At 39.3% G+C, this 20173-nt stretch overlaps 1 protein-coding gene across 1 annotated transcript in view; it reads left to right on the top strand.

Annotated features, from left to right (window-relative positions):
• LOC141338163 (metabotropic glutamate receptor 7-like) overlaps positions 1-20173 on the top strand; it is an 89363-nt gene that overhangs the window by 55905 nt on the left and 13285 nt on the right. The window lies entirely within an intron of this gene.

The raw sequence follows: 20173 nt of genomic DNA, 5'->3' as shown, positions 1-20173 counted from the left end.
CAGCCACTTTCTTAGATTGTTTAACCCCTTTAAATGTTAGCAGTTGTCAAGTAGCAATGTGATACTGGCTGCTTCACACAACCTTATCTTATGGAACATGGCTGTTTCATACAGTTGACCTTTTGAAAGACACGGTACGAATGACTTTTTATGGATAATTCCATAATATAAAACGTGACATTTGAAACGCGTTTGAAATTCTGGGTCAGCACTCAGCCCATTGTTCGCACAACGGCGTTTCGCCTCACATGCACCACAGCAAAAGGCCTTCAACCACATGCTATTCTAGAGAGAAAAACTGCGCTCGTAGCCTGGGTCCATGACATTTTCAGAGAGTGTGTAATGAGCTCATTACAGCTCTGAGATTTGAAGGAACACAACCGCTAGAGTCTGGGACATCTGCGTAACCTTGAAGTCCTCAAATGAGGTGAGCCGAGAAAGAAGCTGTCACAGCGCTCCAGTTTCTCGTTGTGGTTCTACCTCTTGGCGTCTGACATATTTCCCTACAAAGCGGATCTTGTATTTGGCCTTTAACTGAGTCATCTCTTTTTCTGACAAATTACAGGGATGAAGGTTTCAACCGCCATTCATTAAGACTTCAGAAGTTCTGAAGCAAAACCAAAACGAGAAGTACTAGAAGATTTGTGTTGTGGATGTGTTTCCTGTCAGCCGTCATTGTCGAGAAACACTTTCAGGATTTTAAAATTAGTGCGGCGGCAGCTTGCGAGGTTCTCCTGCTGCCAAAAAAAGAAAGAGGACTTGTTTTATTTGAGAAATACGCTTGTTAGTGTTGAGGATTTTACCTTATGAAAGATGTCACTGGGAGGTGAAATCACACCAATTCCAAAGAAGCTGCGAAGCTGTAAAAACTAAATAAGTGCCTGAGACAGCTGCTCCAAAACGTTCTGGAGAAAACCAAATCAGCTGAAATGCTGTAGTTAATGTTTACACGAACTAGGCTGTGGTACTTGTTCAGACAGGCATCACTATTATTATGGTTCATAGTTTGTCCACATTCCTAACCCTAAGTATGAGCAGCAGTGATGCTTTTCTTAGCAAGCCCCGCTAATTAACCCAGATTTCATGAGCTTGCACATCGTAACAACAGCCTGGGTTATGCCTCGTCTGTTTTATCAGCAACACTGACTAATTGTGTCTGCGTACGAGGGCAGAAATCTCCTGATCTCTTCAGCCATGCTGATGTTTGTATTCTAAAGCTCTGCTTTCGCACGATAATGAGCTAGAAATAAGTAGACGCTATACAGTACATATCGCAAGGCGTTTCGATGCAGCTGTTTACAAGAGAACCCAATCGATGGTCTCGTTTTATCTTTGCAGATTTTGCAGAGCGTAGGCCAGGATTAACCAACGGCATCACAGCAAGAATGCGAGTGTTAGGAGATTTTACTTTTGAAGTGTTGTTGGGTAGATGCAGCAGCGCTGTGCACTGATCCCTAAGCAGGAAACGTAGCAGTGGAGAAGGCCATTGAAATTCCGCCGGAGGGAGTTGAGCTCTGAAAACACGCAGCTCTTCTTATGCAAGGAAGGAGAAACCGAGGAGGGAAACAAACACTGGTGGTAGCGGAGGAAAACAAAGAAAGGTTATATGTAAAATGTTTAATCCAAATATGTGAAGACAGAGTAAAAAATCACAGCTTTTAGATGATTTATAAGATATAGCATATGTGTGTCGATGCTCACCTCAACACCTCTACTGTCGGACAGTATATGCTGTTATATATAAATGATGTCTATTGATTTTAAAACTATGAATTTGTTTCTGAAGGGCAGCAGTAGTGTCTTTATTAGGATTGAATGTACTGTAAAAGTAAAAAATGACAGGGGCCAACTTTGTTTGTAATCCTATCTCATGAGAAACATTATTTTGTTGCTTCAATGGTTCAGACAGTGCCAAAGGGATATTCCGTTGTTCATAAAAGTTGCTCTTTTATATGTTAGGAGACTTTGTTTCAGACATTTCTTCTAAAATGAAAAGACACCAAGATACCAAATACATTTGAGTCAATTGACATACAGTAAGGATTTGAGCTATAAAACATAGCTCAGATCATTAGATGAGACATGTTTGTGTCAATGTTGAGATCTCTGCCTGCTGATAGCAGATTTTGGTATGTCTATGCCTCACAGATTTTCGTATCTTGATAGACCTAAGCGCTATTTGAAACTCTTTTGAAACTGTACAGCAGGGGTGTTCAATTCTGCTCTTGGAGGGCCAATGTCCTGCAGAGTTTAAAATCAACATGCTCCAAACCCCTTCCTAGAAGTTTCTAGTGAACCTGCAGAGCTTGATTATTTGGTTCAGGTGCGCTTAATTGGGGTTGGAGGTAAACTCTGCAGGGTTGGACACCCGTGTTCTACAGGAAGGTGGTGGACGATAATATAGATGGAAGAATTCCCATTGACTTATGCGAGGGTTGGGCAATTTCAATCCTGCAGGGCCACTGCCCTGCAGAGTTTAGCTCCAACTCCAAACAAACAAACCTGCCTGTAGCTTTCTAGTGATCTTGAAGACATTGATTAGCTGGTTTGGGTGTGTTTGATTGGGGTTGGAGCTAAACTCTCCAGGACCGAAGTTCCCATTCCTGACTTTCGCTGAATGGGGGAAATGAGGAACCCAAAATATCATAAGCTGTGTTTCCATTACCCTTCAAATTGTGCAAATTGACATTGAGAAAGATGCCTAATGGAAACGTAAATTTTGCAAAAACTCCCATATATCGCAAAAAAGCTTTTACGCTCACGAGGTGGTTTTTCAGAGAATTTGAAAAAAAAAAGGAATATATCGCAAAATTGCAATGAAAACCATTTTTCTCGCATTTACAGGTCACTTCTCGTACATAAAACTCACAAGACATGGCCAGGAGAGCCTATCGCGGCCACTATAGTCACCCCAGAAGCAACTCTTGGCAATGCTTCACTGAAGATACACGCATACACCTCCTTTGATCAAAAATAATGGCAAGTGCGGTGGCTGTTATATACTTAAACCTACTAACATATATCGCCATGACTTATCGTGAGAGGAAAAGAAAATACCATTTCAGTTGCATAACATCAGTTAATGGAAACAATTAAATTCAAATAGGTTTTTTATATATCACAGTTTTGCACGAATCTGTAATTGAAACTTGCCTATAAAGACTTTCTTGGACCTGTAAGAAATTATCTAGAGCATGCAAGGAAGTGTAGCAATGTGTTACTAACAACTTTCCCTCGGAGTGTTCAAACCTGTTCCTGTAGGGTCACTGCAGAGTTTAGCGCCAACCTTAACTAAACAAACCTGAACCTGATAATTAGGGTGGTCTCCAGACTTAGGCCCTTTCTCAAATAGCACCCTAAACTTTGTGGTCTTTGGGACACCCTACTGTCTCATGGACTTTATGGGCATGCAGGGGGCATTGTAGATCCACATGAACACATGAATTGTGCCATTTGGGACAGAGCCAATCTAGATACTTTCCATAAAGTGTGTTGGTGCTGGTTGGAGTTAAACTGAGAAGAAGAACTCAGGACTGGATATCCCTCCCTTGCGTTAAGCGATGCCTAAGAATTTTGATGTGAAGTTTTGAATGTAAAATATCTACGATTTTTAAACTTTTTTTTAAAGATTTTTCCCTGACTGAGGGTGTCTAATCCTGCACCTGAAGGGCCACCTTCCAGCAGAGTTTAGCTCAGGGGTCACCAAACTCAGTCCTGGAGGGCCTGCAGAGTTTAGCTAATTGAGATCTTACTAGGTATACTTGAAACTTCCAGGCAGGTGTGTTGAGGCAAGTTGAAGCAGTATACCGGCCCTCCAGGACCGAGTTTGGTGACCCTTGCTTTAGTGTTAGCCCTACTTAAACACATTTTATCCAGCTAATTAGGGTCTTCAGGAACACTAGAAATGTTAAGGTAGGTTTTTGGGTTAAACTCTGCAGGACACTAACCTCATTTAGCACTAAATATCTCCACTGAGATCAAAGCACAAGATTCACTGCTTGGTCGCGAGACATCTAAACAGGCAAAAGTCGAGAAAAATGTGCAGTGTTTTTTAAGTAGTTCCCAACTGGTGGGTTGTGACCTATATGGTTAAGGACAGCAGGGCTGGAACAAAGAAAGCTAAATGTTAATAATTAGTGCTGCACACAATATAATCATGTGTAGCAGGGGTGCCAAATCCTTTTTTTAAAGATCTACTTTGCTGTAGAGTTCAGTTCCCACTGTGCTCCAACACATCTATTTGTAACTATCAAGTATTCCTGAAGATTTTAATCAGCTGGTTGAGATTTGTTTGATTTGGGATAGAGCTGAACTTAGTAGGTAGGTAAATCTACAGGAATAGGAGATTGGTGTTTAGTTACGATAGCACAGTGTTGTTCAATCCTGTGCTCCCGAAGGTCCATTTTCCAGCAGAGTTTAGCTCTGATGCCAATTAAATGCTACTGAACCAGCTAATCAGGGTCTTCAGGATTACTGGGCGAAACTCAGGAAAGTGGATTTCCAGGAAGAGCATTGGGATAGCAAAACAACTAGGTTTATCAACTGTTGTTGTTGATTTCAAAGGTTGTCTCAAACTAGCATTTTGCCACAAACTCATCTATCACATTGTGAAAGTTAACTTAGCATGCTCACATGGAAAGACTTTTTCTATGTATCCTGATCTGCAAGAACCTTACGCAAAACCAGTCGAGAACCCTTTTTTAATACCTTCTCAGATGACTGTAATCACTAGGTTGGAGGAGGTTAGTTTATTTCACCCGTTGACGTTATCCTAGCCATTTTTTCATATATTTTCCTCAGTGGCAGTGCTGGAATTCTACATCAATCCTACACAGGTCCCCCAGTCCCACGAAATGGCATTTCAGAGGCACATTTACATTCAGATGAGGCCCTACTTATTCGCCACATCAAGAGTCCAATATCCAGCCCTTGTGAAATTTATTGGCCGTCCTCTTGCTAGATCAAATGCATGAGTCCTCGTTCTTCGGATTGCCAGACGTGGTGGCAAAAGCCAAATCAAAGAGACCTCGCCGACCCCAAGGGGCCAAGAGTATCTTGCTCCACCTAATCATGCACTCATGTAAGCCATTAATACGACCACTTCAGGCAGACTCCTAATGCTATCTTGTAACTGATTCTACTTAGTGGTAGTACAAACAAGCTGGAGCCAAAAACGGAGCGCTGCGATCGTTGACAAATTAAACGTATAAGTACAAACTGTTTGACGGATACACATGAGGGGTGAACAAACGCATTGTTAATCACCACAAAGCTAAAAAAAAAGAGGCTAACGTCACTTATCTTCTGCTTAGCATTTCTCTGTTAGCTCTCTTGTTTGTGGAGCATGGTTCATTAGTTTAATGACGGCTACACAGATGGCGACTTCACCCCCTGGGGGTCAGAGCATGTTCTCTTCTCAGCCAGCGACCTGGCATCCAGGACCAAGCCCCCAGCTACCAGAATTACAAAGCGCTATTATCTTACACATACAGATTGATTGGTCACACATTAACTAATAATTCACCATGATATAACCATCATTTGTTTTAAGTTTTATGATTCAAATGCATTCCAGCATTGTTTTATTGCTCAAAATGTGTCAAATAAATGCAGTTAGTATAGTCTGGTATAACAAATAAACCTTGACCTTGAGAGAGTTTGATAAGAAATGTTTGATTTGCGGATTTTTGTATGTTGGTATGTTGGTATGTTGCTTAGAGATAAACATCCAGATTGGTATTAAAATAATGCAAACTATGCAACATTAATGCTTTTCTACAACATGTTGCCAAGTCTGAATAGTTTCGCTCAGCTCAGCATGCTAAAGAAAAGCATCTGGCAGAAATTTTGCCACTCCTGCTGAAGCTGAATAAGCCTTTGAGGCTGTGGTATGGGTATCTATGTGTGAATCGCTGCCAGGATTACTTCACTTGACTTACTATAATGACTTCAGGGATCCAAGGTGGGTTCAGTCAGTCACACTGCTTGTGCCAGGTTGTGATGTATTATTAATGTCAACGTAGCATCTTATACTATTAAGATTGTAGCAATTCAGTTGGAAATGCATTTAATAAACGTTTACAAGAGTCACATTTACCAGATGGTGTAAGGTGCAAAATTCAAACCTGAGGTTAAAAAGGTGGTTTGTTGAGTATTTAACCTTTGAGAACCACAAGTGAGTGGGTCAAATGCTGCAGATTTGTGTAATACACCGTAACGACCTAAACACTACAGTCCATTTGCTCAATCAACATGCGCTTTGCTGCACAAAAACATAGCAAAACAACAAAATTCCAGGTTACTACATTGACTTTAAGGCTGAAGCTACAGGACTATGTGGATAAAGTGAATCTAGCACGTCGGTAACTCGTACATCGCTATGCCTCGCAGCCCTAATGTTCCCCTCAGGGTCTGTTGGGAAGGGATTGTGTTTGTTTGTCTTATCTTTTTCCGTGCAACACAATTTCGAGGGAGTGCAGGCAGTGATGATCTCCTAACTGCGGCGCTATTATGAAATCATATCATGTCATCAATAACATGTCGGTCTTGCCAGGGTTGCTGCCATTCGCGCCTTCAGATGGAATCAACAGATGCAGATAATGTTCATATCGTGCATTATTCAGCTGTTTATTTATATTTTCAACCTCATTTTGTTGCAGTGGATTGGCAGGGAGGGTCAAAAACAATAAAAGCATCTAGAGACCGAATAAGCAGCGCTTCTGGCTACTGAATGCAAGAAAATGCAGAATCAGATTTTGTCGCATATAATGCAGTGGCAGTTTATATGGATATCATTAGGGCTTTACGTCTATGCTCCATAATGCAGGCATATCCTTAGGTAAAAAAAGGTGGTTTATAGGCCCATACAATTTCATGCTAACTGACTTCAAAATCAGAATCGCCCAAGGTGCATTCAGACTTCAGTAATACTGCTATATAATGATACTAACACTAAGAATTGTAATATTGGCTCGTTTTGGATTCATGAGTGTGGATCTGAATTGAATTGGCCACAGCCTACAGGATGCCGAATTTGAATGACAGGACGAGAGATTGACTAAACTGTGGTTGAAAGAAATTCAGCATAGTCAGCATACTATACTTTTTGTGATGCTAGTATTATACAGATGCTGTTGTACTACTGTGCTGATCTGTTGTTGATTCCCCAATGCAGAATAAATGATAAAAAAACAGACTATTTATCTTTGCATACAGGTGTACACCATTTTGTTTGTCGTTTACTGATGAAACAGATTTTCATTTTGGAGTGTGATGGCGTCTTAAAATAAATCGCTATGACTACAGTTTGTTCTCAGTGGTCAGTCTTGACAGCATCCTGAGCTCCTCATGGTTCAGTGATGGCAGAAGAATTCCTGGCAGGAAGTCTGTCCTTCTCATTCCTCTCTGTCTCATAGTGCCACTCCTTTTCTCTGTATATCTCTCCATCATGTCACACATTTGAGGTGTGAGGGTTTGGTTCCAGAGTGTGAGAAAGAGAGAGAGAAAGAGAGAGAGAGAGAGAGAGAGAGAGAGAGAGAGAGAGAGAGAAAGTGGTTTTGGAGGTTTTTGCATGGCTAGCTTGAGCTAGTAGTATGTGTCTGGTGAATACTGATACAGGCAGGCATCTCAGCAGTCTCTGGCTAACGACCACTGAATGTGTCATGTGGCTGTTGGCAGGAGGTTCCGGAATCATCTGGCATTGGTTAGCCGAGTGTTATCATAGCTGAGTTGCTTTGGAAACAATGCTGGGTTCTTTTATTAGAATAAGCAGATACAGTTTAATCTCACAGAAAACCTGTCCAGGTCTGTACAACTTCATGCTGAGTGTTTTGTTTTGAAGCACTAATATTAGTGCTAAACAACTATACTGGTACTAGTACTTCACTAATGGTAGAGCTAGAATAATATACTCACACTTGCACTGTACTTATATTAGTGCTAGACAGCTATATTGTTACTAGTACTGCACTAATTCCAGTGCTAGAGTAATATAATCACACTAGCATTTTACTAGTAGTGATGCTAGACAACTATACTGATACTAGTACTGCACTAATGCTAGTGATAGAATAATACTGATGCTAGTGCTGTACTACTATACTTATATGAGCACAGTGCTAGTATTACTGTAAGACATCTATACTGGTACTAGTACTGTGCTAATGCTTGAATAACGTACAAATACTAACAGTGTAAAACTATACTTGTACTAATGTACTAGTATTAATATAGTGCTGAATCATTATAGTGATACTTCTACTATATTAACCCTAGTAAGACAATAACAGCTGTAAATGCTATGCAACTATACTCATTTTAGTACTGTACTGATATTATATTATAAGTAAGGCAATAATAGCTATAAATAAATGCAATGGCACTATAGTTATACTAGTACAGTACTGATATTAGTGATAAACCATTTTAATGATACTAGTATTGTAGTACTAATATGTGTCCACTATATTAAATCTAGCACTGTACTAATACTAGAATAATATAGCTACAGATGTTAGTAATGTACTAATACAATCGCTAGATCACTATACTGATCACTTCTACTATGTTAATACTAGTAGAGCAATTGTACTAGTGCTATACTTATGCCTGCACCGAGCTAGTATCAGTTTTAGACAACTATACTAATACTAGTACTGCACTAATGCTAGTGCCAGAATAATAAACTAACTCTAGCACTGTACTAATATTAGTGCTAGACAACTGTACTGATACTAGTACTGCACACATGCTACTTCTAGAAAAACACTGATACTAATATGAGCACAGCACTAGTATTATGTACTAATTATGTACTAATGCTAGTGGATAATATACTAAAATGAATACTAGTGCTGAATCATTATAGTGATACTTCTACTATATTTAAGTAAGGCAATAATAGCTATAAATAAATGCAATACAACTATAGTCAGACTAGTACTGTACTGGTATTAGTGATAAAGCACTATAATGAAGCTAGTGTTGTATTACTAATATGTGTCCACTATATTGAAACGAGTACTGTACTAATACTATTGCTAGATCACTATACTGATCACTTCTACTATTCTATACTACTAGGGCAATAGTGGTATACTTGTGCTAGCACTGAACTAATATTAGTGCTAGACAACAATACTGATATTAGTGCTAGAATAATATACTCATATATATTGGTATTTCTACTATATTCATACTAGTAAGACAATTATACTATACATACATATCTACTGATAGTAGTCTTATACTATTGTACTGGTACTAAAACAAGACTAATTGTAGTTCTCTACACTCATACTAGCAATTTGTGAAATAAATAAATACATTTACATCATTTGCATCACAATTTTTAAATCTAATATCTTAAAATCATTCTGTTTATGCAATATATAATTTCCTTTATTCAATAATTTATGGTTTTTTTTTTGTAATCAAATATAGAATTGTTCTTGATTCAGCCTTTATATATAAAAGATTTTCCTCTTTTTATTATTGTCATAAACAGCAGTCTGGGCTGTCTGTGAGACTTACTACCCACAATAGTGTGGGAAATAAATTTTAAATAAAAATTTTACCCACTTCATGTGTATTTAAACTCACAAGCAGGACATTAAATTGAAATGAAATTAAATGTCTTTTGCATCAATGTCATTCACAGTCCGATGAGAGCATGCGGGCTCAGTAATGAGCATGAGCTGGAAAAGATATCCCTCTCCGGAGTTTTACCACCTACTGCAGGATGGCCGGGCTCAGTGACAGGACCAGCTGTCTCTCTCTCCACTGGCAATGGAAATGTGTCCCTCTCAGAGAGAAACAGCCTGTCTGTTATCAAAGTTTTGCCCTCCATCGGATTCAGACTTTTAATTTAGCAGTGCTACTTTACAGTTGCTGCACAGTACATCTTGACATGAAAGTTAAGAAACAGGGCAAACATAAATCCTGCTTCTGTCATGAAACTCTAGATGGCGGAGTCTAATAGGTCTAACTCAGCCTGACATAATGACATCATTAACAGATGGTGCAGGTGATTGGGTCTTTCTGTATCAGCAGCCAATAAGCTTGCTGCTCAACCTTCAAATACTTGGCTAGTGCTTGCTGTAGCAAGTGCAGTGCGTTTCAGAAACCCTTCATCTTCCCCAGCTCCACCTGTATAGATCTGCTTTGTATGTTTATCTGTATTTAGGATGCCAATAATTAAGACTATTACTGGCCTCATTATTAAAAGTCAATATTTTTAAAAGAAAATTTAATTTGTATTGCATTTTTACATAAATACTCCATGATATAAATGTAATTTAACTGTGTCTGTATATAAAATAAATTACTTAAACATTTAGGTATGTTCCTGGCCTGATTTTTCAAGGTTTGCTCTTATTTTGAAGAGGTGTCAACAAGTTTTAATCTTATACGCTGTAATATGACAGTAGAACCTACCACACTGTGATCCAATTACATAGTTGTCCTGTGGGTAAAAGGTTTAGCTTCATCGACGCTCACCAGATGAGGCTCAGGTATTGCAGTCGCTGGCCTCATGAGCCCAAAGGCATTTTTCTTTTCACTCAAAAGGGTAAAGACGGACACATCAGCCTTTCCCCAATTCCACAGTCCCTCTACCCCAGGGAATGTGCTCCATTTCAATGGCACACTTCTCTGTCCCAAATTAATTACAACAAAATGTAGTTTGGTGGATATTGTGTGGCATCTACTATCAACCCAGAACTGCAGCTTGAGGCTCATTTGTTTGCAGGCCTCTGCAGGGTATTGTTGCAGCACACGCAAGATGAAAGAGTCAAGGATTCTGTTTGAAGCGACGGACTGTGCTGCATTCAGATGTGATTTGGGCACTGAGGATGGCCTATGAGAAAGTACACAGGAATTGTTGCTTGTAGGACTTTCTGTAAGTGGGAAATCAAAGTAACCTTGTATAATTCCTTAAGTTGGCGCATTTAGGATAATTTACAAGAATAATAACCTAGTAATTAAATGGCTGCGTTAACAAAAAAAAATTGACAGCATTAGGTTTGTTATATCCTATACAAAATGGAAGAGTTTTGCAGATATAGTTACAGGATCCCAAAAGCCTTTAGACCTCTCTACACAAACAACTGCAACATTGATGTTTGTGGGTCTGGTGCTTTGAGTTTTCAGGGTCTTTGTAGTTGAAGCGTGTATATGTGTGCGTGCAAACGTGTACGTTGGGGATGGGATGGGCGACTTATTTTAAGCCACGTTGCATTCCTGGTTCACAGACTGCGAAATAAGGAACAAAGCAAGCTAACTAGAAATAGAGTCATTTGCATGGTCCTGAAATCCCCAGCCGATAAAATACAGAGTAAGCCATTCTTACCTGCAATATAGAGCAGGATCTCAATTTGAAGAAGTCGGCAAGAGATATTTTAAGCTGTATTATCTGCTGTTTGTAATGGCGGTGCTGTTTTTAAAAGCTTTGGGATTTAGAAACCCCACTTGGTGCCAGTTACTATTACAGTGCCTGGATGCATAAATTCTGTACAAAACTATTATAACTCCAAACGTGGACATAAAGCTCATTGCTTATCCAACGTTTCCTACATAAATATTGGGCCACACTGTACAGTTTTGTAGAATAATTTAAGTTGTAGTTTTGTTTTTCATGGCAACTTCTTACTCTCTGTCCCTAACACTCGCTGTGTCTTCACCGGAAGCAACCATTTTGCTGCAGCGCTTGAGGCGGTTTCTACTGGAAATGTCAAAGCTTATAGTTTGAGGATGTACTTCAGCAACTGAACAGTGGGTGAAAAACCCACTGTCTTATAATATTTTTCAACAAAAATCCATGTGGTACTTGAGACTTGGACTGCAATTATGAATGAACTTGGACTTGGACGACTCAGACATTTTGGATTTCTTAGGGTACAGTTGGTACTAAAACTCTGGAAATTTCTGGAAAGAATGAAAATCTTAAGTATCTGAGTATCTCATTTCTGGTGAATAAATTGTGTAATTAATCAAGGTAACTTTAAGACTTATATATGTAAATCACCTCACACAGTACACTTTTACACCAGAAAAGTGAAGAAAATGTAGCTTGTTGTTGTGCCAAACAAGATTTTATAATTTGTTACTCTCCATGAACAATATCCTCAGTTTTGCTGAAGTGTCAATGAACTGTGACTAATCATGCTTCCTAATTGAAAATAAATCCATAATTAATACTAGGATATAGTGTAAAAATTGTATCAGCTTTCTGTAAACAAATTCTGTGAGCTAGTAAACAATGTTTTAGCGGGAAATATAGATTTCTCTTCATGCAATAGGATCTGAGCGTGTTGGTGTAGGGCTTAGCAGTGGTATTAGGATATGGTGTGTGGAGTTTACTCAGTTTATGTGGTTTTGGTTTCTAGCAGTGGGAATCTTTGATGTTTGAGAGGGAACGGTTGTTTGAGGTTTTGTAAGCTAGTCTGGCTGGAGGCTTTTCATGATCCAGTTGTCACAAAATGCAAGAACTTGCTGCTGTAGTTAAGAGAATCCAGTACTGCATAACCAGCATATTACCCTTACTTTAAAAAGAGTAAAATAAAGAAACCTGAGCTTTACAAAGTATAAATGATTTAAAACCTTAAGAAAATATAAGATTTGGAATTTATTTTTGAGTAGTCTGCATAAAATGTCTCTACTATCTGACAAATAGTTTTTGTAAGAAACCACAACACCTCAGTGACAGCCCTGAAACTCTGTACGCAGTAAAATTGATTCTGTTCTCTAGGTGCTATTGTTTAGCCAATCAGAGGACTTTGAGGCGTCAGTCATTTTGAGCGTTCGAGTTTTGCTGATATTGGATTTTTTTTGGAGAAGAGGCTAAGTCTGGCCAACTTCTTCAAAGTTAGCAAAATAGCTAACGTATCTTACAGCACATTGCTTACTTGACAAAAGCACATACAGTAGCATTGTTGTAGTCTATTGTACTGCAGCCTTTAATTAGGCGAAGATTCATACCTTTCTTGTTGACCTAATTGTTAAGCTTTTCCCCCCTGCGGCACCGTTCGATATCCACATCCACAATGGACTCTTTATTATGAGAGACTCTTTTAGTCATTCTGTTGGTGAGACAAAGGATTATTCTTTAGGATGCTGTTAAACAATGGCGGTTTGCTCCAAATTTACTTGGGGATCTGTTCGCTGGTTTCCTGAGACGTGTTTAACAGACAATTTAAACCACCTGATTAAACAGGAATAATCTACTCCATGACAGTACACTCACATATGATGAATTATGCCATTCGAGTGCGCTTGGTAGGATTAACTCCCTGTAAGAGAGTTAGTGCGACAGGGCTAACATTAACAAAGGCGGGCAAATAAATTCTTTAGGTCCTCCAGAGCGCCGACTGAATGCCTGATCTAAGCGTTCTTTAGCTAAATTATTTTCACTGTAGTGATTATTGACATTATGACTTTTCGCTTCCCTCTACTTCACCCCAGGGAATGCCACGCGCCATTGTCCATGCCGTATAAAACGTGTCGAGGAATTGAAACCGCGCCGCTATTCTTTCAGCCGACAATCAGCAGCAGGCGTGGAAGAATGGGCACTTGTAATGAAATCAGTGATTTGCTGCAACTCCATGCAGCGGGTCAGAGTGATTAAAATCCGCCGCCGCTAAGAACCAGGCAAATGAACTTCGCATCAACGCCACTCGCTGCATATTAATTTGATTTCCCCAGCTTGACTCATTCGGGGTCCTTGTGTCACATATTAGAACATTAGAAATGCCAGCATGTGGCTTGGTAGTTACATTCGTTGTTTTAATCCAAGATTTGTTGACATACAAATTTGTCAGAGACCTGAGTCACGAGGCGCAGCTGTGGTACATGATGGTCAAGGCTGTTCTCTACCCCTAGCCTTTAGAAGACTAAGCATTTCTCTGTGATTTATCTAGTCCTTCTAATTAAGGATCAAGGGTTGAGCTGCCTTGGGAATGCAGAGCCCTGCAATTAAAGTTCAGGCGTATACAGGTAATCCCTGGCTTTTGGTGAGGTCTGTTTTTCGGCATCAGGCCAGTTGGTAGATTCCTTGTGCAAAAGTCTACAGAAATAGGTAGTTTACTGTATAATTACTTCAGGTGATAGTTCAATGTTAATGGCACGGTCAGCAACATTGGTCAATCAATGCCATTTGCCAAAAGCAGATAATGGCCATTTAAGGAAAGGCTTTGCTACAGCGCCCAGGGAGCAGTTGGGGGTTCTGTGCCTTGCTCAAGGGTTTCACCTCAGTTGTGGTATTGAGGGTGGAAGAGAGTGCTGGTCATTCACTTCCCCCTACCTACAATCCTGAGACTTGAACCCATGACCTTTGGGTTACAAGTCAGACTCTCTAACCATTAGGTCATGAGTGCCCCCAAAATTGGATTTACTCAATCCCATAACCGTTTACTCAACCTCAAAACCGTTTACTCAACCTCACGTCATTCCAACCAGTACAAATTCTTCCGTTGGACATAAAACGAGAAGTTCTGAAGAATGTTCAAGCTACTCTTTTCTAGGGCTGCCCTCGACTAAAAATGTTTCTGGTCGAATAGTAGTTGTTTATTTTAAGCATTAGTCAACTATTAGTCGCACGTTTAATAAACAATATAAATCATAATAATGAGCCTTTAACTGCCTATATAGCCTAATAAACGCTCAAGAGCACGCAATAGAATCTTGCCACAGTGGACAATAATTGTGAATGTTTCAGGGAAAAAACGCAAGGAGACTGCATTAACGTTTTAATAATTTATTGATAAACTAGTGCTTTTTTTGTTTTCGTCTTAAGAGAAGTCGGTGACACCGACTACTCATCTCTGCAGTAGTGATGCGCCTGTATGCATCTGCATGTGTTTCATATGGACTACTTAATCTGAGAATATTTGTTTTGTAGACATTTAGACAAAGTAGACATTTCGTTCTCTATAGATACCCTATATTTTTCATGTCTGTAAGACAAGTATACATGGAATTTTGAAGTTTCGCACTCAAGTTTACAGAGACTGAGATGGCAGAAAGTGCATCCTGATTGCTTTCATTATTTCATAAAAGCGCAACATTTCGTTGTTATTCTGAGTGCACACGAATAAACAGAGTGCCTACAGATTCAAAAGATGTATCACTTTTATCTGTATGACCAAACATGAGTATTTAAAGAGCAAGTGACCACACTGGCGCCTCCATCTGGCATGCAGTGAGTGACACTTGAATATCGCATATTTTCCTAGGTTAACATTAGATTGAGCAACCATATAAAGTTGCTACTACTACCATATTTCAGATGAAAAGCCATATTTTAGGTAGATGAATGATAGGTAAGCATTTGGATGTCCTGCCCGATGTATTATATTACCACATAGATCAGAACTGTTCATCACGGAGTGACTTCGCCACTTCCTGTGGATTATTTTTTTTCTGCAACTAAGCGACTAATACAATTTTGATTGACCAAGCCTGTTCTTGTCGACTCTTTTCCAAGAACAGGCTTGGTCAATCAAAAAAAAAAAAAATGGTGAAAGTATATCTCCTGTCAAGCTGTAAGCTCTGAAAAAGGACAAAGAAGGTCCATAAATGTTGTCAATATGAATTTAAGTTTGTGTACAAACGTGAGTTTGTGTACATTTTTCCAGTGAATCATAGCTCAATTCTGGTCTGTTCCTCACACAAAATTCAGGAGACGTGAAATATTCTGCACAAGTTGACATTTATGGTATTTTGATGGCATTTTTTTTTTTTTTTTTTTTTTACCTTTTGGGAACTTGACGTCATTTTGTTGAATGGAAAAGAGTAACGTGACCATTTGTCAGAACTTTTATGCTTTTATGTTCACTGGAATAAAGTCAGAAGTTTGGAAAGAAATGACAATCTATATCCAGTTACAATTTCACCTTTCTAATGGTGCTACTTCTACAAGTTCTCAACCACCATAAAAGTTAATGTCACCAGTTCTGTTCGTGTTGGGTGGAAAATGGAGGTGGAGAAAATGTCACTGGAAATGTCATCCACCACGTCACACATCCAATGCTGTAGCCTCGGTCTGTGGTGATTCCCTATTTCACTCAGGTAGAGGCACTACACCTCCGATCAATGCCGGGTCAGTCCATTGTCAAATACCTCATCTGTTTCTTTTTATGAGCGCTGTCAACACACCTGACCTTTCAAGTGGATGCAAAAAATGACCCCCAGCGGTCATAAGGCAGATCTATTATACTGAAACTCATCTGTCTTTGGCCGAGGCAGAGGACTCCAAGGTCATGACCGCATTAAGCACTGGCAGGTGGAAAAAAAAAACCTTCAGGTTGTTTTGAACAGCAAATGTTGACTTATGAGGATGTGTGTTTGGATGTGTGACAACCCTAGGAGTTTACTAGCCCGCAAGGAAGCTATAGATAAAAATGATAGCAATGCTAAATAAAAAAAAAAAAAGAAAAGAAAATTATGCTTCGCTTCTGGTGGCTTGGTCCAGACATTTATTTGAAGAAGCTCCTTCTTCAAATACAGATAGCGCAGCACCTTTATTTATGGACTGAGTACTTTGGAAGGGGTTTGATCGTAATTCAGAAAGGAGAATCACACTGGAAGATAAGCATAAAGTGTGAGGCGCAAGATGGTATGAAGCTATTTAGGGGCGATAATACGACTCAAGTGTCTTGAAAACAAAATGGATTTTGTAAATGCAAGCCTGCTTTGGCATAAACTGAGTAAAGAGAATGTACAATCTTGGTCCTGTCTTTTTTCTCATTTGGGAGGGACAACTGAAGCAAACTGCATCAGTTAAAGTGCCTCCAAGTTTTGCAGTCCCAGAATTATCTGATCGTCACACGGGCAATCTGGCTTTAGGCACCAATTTTAACCGTGACACCAGTAATCACTTCAGAACGAGAAGGCCACAAGAAGCCACGAGATTCTTCTGGCTCTGTTTGTGTGGCTGAATAAAAGACACCTTCACCTGACGGATAGCCCGACAGGACACCTTATTCTTACACCTCCTGACTTGACACAAGACAGGCCCCTGGATTCTGTGGACACAGTATCCGCCACCTTCAGATCAGTCACCCTGATAGACAAGATAATGGAGTCCGATAATGGGGCGCCATCCCTAAGCCGAACAATGTTCATCACGGCCCTTCCTGTCATCCACACAGACACATAAATACACAGTTGACAGCTTACAAGGGCTAAGGCTACGATCCAAAGCCTTGATATTATTTGTGTGTCTGTGAGCGAGTGTGAAAGACAAGACTGTGAAAGAAAGATGGAGATACGAGGAGAGGTGTTGCTTTTGAAAGCTCTAGGCCTCACCTCAAGCCAATCTCTGTTTTCCCCCTTTTGGGGCTACGAGGTCTGTTCCTTCAGACTCCTCAATGTGCAGAGAGTCAAAGCTTGCTGCAGGTGGAAGAAACCGTCTTTGAATTGGAATGGTTTGAATGACAAGTTCTTACCTTGAGTTGAGTTAAAAGAGGCAACCTGTAATTGCTTCAGCTGGCGATGGTAGTGTAAAAATGTCTTCCATAGACAAACAAAAACACAGTCATACAGATATTTATTAGTTTTCTGAATGACTCATACATTTTTAACTGTGAAACTTTATTATTAACTGATTTAAAACTCTGGGAAAACGGAAGGTTGAGCATTCCATTACCTTTAAGAAAAATGCAATTAAGTTGTTGTTTAAGTTTGTGTGTTGGTTTCATGAAATGAAGTAGTTTCTCAGGATGGCTGACAGAAAGTAATACTTTCCCCACATATTCTGACTAATACATTTCCACAACTTCTACATTTTTAATTTTCCATTACTTCCATGACTTCCAATTCATAAGAATTGTGATTGTAAAAACTGACAAATGTTCTTGTATTAAAGATACATTCTCTGAAAACAAGTCTTAATTTTTTATGTAGTCTTCTCAAGTAAATTGATTTTGTTTTGACGATTTTTCAATATTTTAAAGAGATAGTTCACCCAAAATTAAAATTACCCCATGATTTACTCATCCTCAAGCCATCCTATATGACTTTCTTCTTTTAGGCGTTATATTTAAAAAAGCTGGCTCTTCCAAGCTTTTTAACGGCTGTTGAGATCCCTGTTAAAAAAAAAAAAAAAAACAGCATATGCTGGTTATGTAGGTTTTGATGCTGGGATGCTGGCTTTAGCTGGTATATGCTGGTCTTTTGCTGATCCTTAGCTGGTTTATGCTGGGCCTTTGCTGATCCTTAGCTGGTTTATGCTGGGCCTTTGCTGGTTTATGCTGGTCCTTAGCTGGTCATGATGTTGCTGGTAAAGTACTCCCCCGGAGCCGTGTGGAGTACTTTTTATAATTTCATTTGAGTTTAAAATCTCAACAGCCTTTACAGTCTTCACTGCCATTACAAAGCTTGAAAGAACCAGGACATTTTTTTAAACAACTCAGATTGTATTCATCTGAAAGAAGAAAGTCGTATACATCTAGGATGGCTTGAGGGTGAGTAAATCATGGGGTTTGTGTTATTTAATTCTGTTTGTAGTTTAATAGTTAGCATGACCTCTCCAACTCCTTGAGCCGCAGACAAGAAAAGTCTGAACCAATCTAATCACATTAGCTTCCTTTCCTCTCTCTTTTCCCCATAATTCTTTGTCCATTCCATGCTGCATTTTGTTTCTTCTTTGCAATAACATAATTAAAATTTAATATTCAGTGCATAAATATGCTTTGTTCTGCCTTTTTCTTCCAAAAGTTTCTGAGATTTCCGAAAATTGCATTCACGCTGCAAGAGCCAATGTAGTTGTGTGCCAGGAGAAAGAATTAGCAAAGAAACTGACAGCTTGCAAAAGAGTTTTAGGACAGTGCACCGTTCAATACAGCACAGAGCTTTCACTGCGGTAATAAGGGCTTCAATTTTTAACTGTTGTTTATTCACTTTTTTGTCTTCAATGGTGCAGGTCTTACTTCCACCCCCACGTTTCTGTCCCTTATACTGTATATCTTCCTACTTACCAAATGATTTAATGGAAAAGCTTAGCTCACCATTAAATCAAGCGAGATCAAAAGGCTAATTGAAAAAAACAGCGTTTGGCTAAACTTTGCTAGCTGTCGAAGCAAGAAGCCCTCTTCAGAGAAAGGAATTAACTTTGAGAAGAATTCATCTGGCCCGACTTGGCCAAAGATCAAGTAATCCCAGACCTTTGTCAAATGGAGAAAAAAGCATGAAGATAATTGCAAAGAAAACCCTGAGCGCAAGTTGAGTCAAACTAATTTTGAAGTTTTCAAAGGATATGTTGGATTTCTTAGACGCATACTGGAGCGTTGACCTTTAGGATGGTGTTTGTATGTACTAGGGGCAAACCTTTTGTATTATTTAACCAGATATTTGCCTTTTTGATACAGTTTCATGGTCTGTAATCATTATTCATGGCCACTTCACCCACCAGTTGCAGTCTCATCGACTTCCCCTTATAAAGTCATCCGCATTGGTATGTTGATGTGTTTTTCCCCCCAGATATGTTCTTGAAAAGAATGTAATGTTTCCTTTGTTCACTAGCCTTTTGAGGGTCATTTCAAGGTTACCTAACTGTGTTTATTGAGTAAACAGAGACAAATGTCACATGAAGCCTGGCACAGCGTGCTTTTGCATGCCTTGATAACATAACTGTGAATTGCTTAGAATTTGAGTGCAAGACTTCTAATTCAGAAGATGCATCTGTCAGAAAAATAGAAAACATGCCTGGGCTTTGCCGGATAATGCGGGATATTGTTAGCTTGCTATTGAGGACTGCTGCACATTAGCTTATCTGAAATTGTGTGAAGACATTTACATATTCAGGTCTCCCTTAATACTGAAATTTGACTCAAAGCAAGTGGTTATTGAGCGCACTGGAAAATAGCCTGAACGCTGTTGACCATCATTGATGATCATCTGGGGTCCAATGCCTCAGCCAAGGACATTTTCATAACTTCATAACAAGCTTTGTTTTCGGGAGATAATTTATCATTTTCGAGAGGTTGAATCATCAAATTTCAGTTGAAGAAGACATGGGAGTAGAATCTATATGATTTTATGCTAAACAATGTTAAGCGACCGTTTTACTGTTTGTGTATATTCTCAGCATGACCTCTTCTGAGGTGAACGACTTAAACGTAGCACTCTCTGTTTCATTACATAACTAAAAAAACAATGAGTATATTATGCAGCTTGTCCA

The sequence above is a fragment of the Garra rufa genome, chromosome 7 (genome assembly GCF_049309525.1).
Source record: "Garra rufa chromosome 7, GarRuf1.0, whole genome shotgun sequence".
Classification (NCBI taxonomy): domain Eukaryota; kingdom Metazoa; phylum Chordata; class Actinopteri; order Cypriniformes; family Cyprinidae; genus Garra; species Garra rufa.
This window is presented reverse-complemented; position numbering and strand designations above follow the sequence as displayed.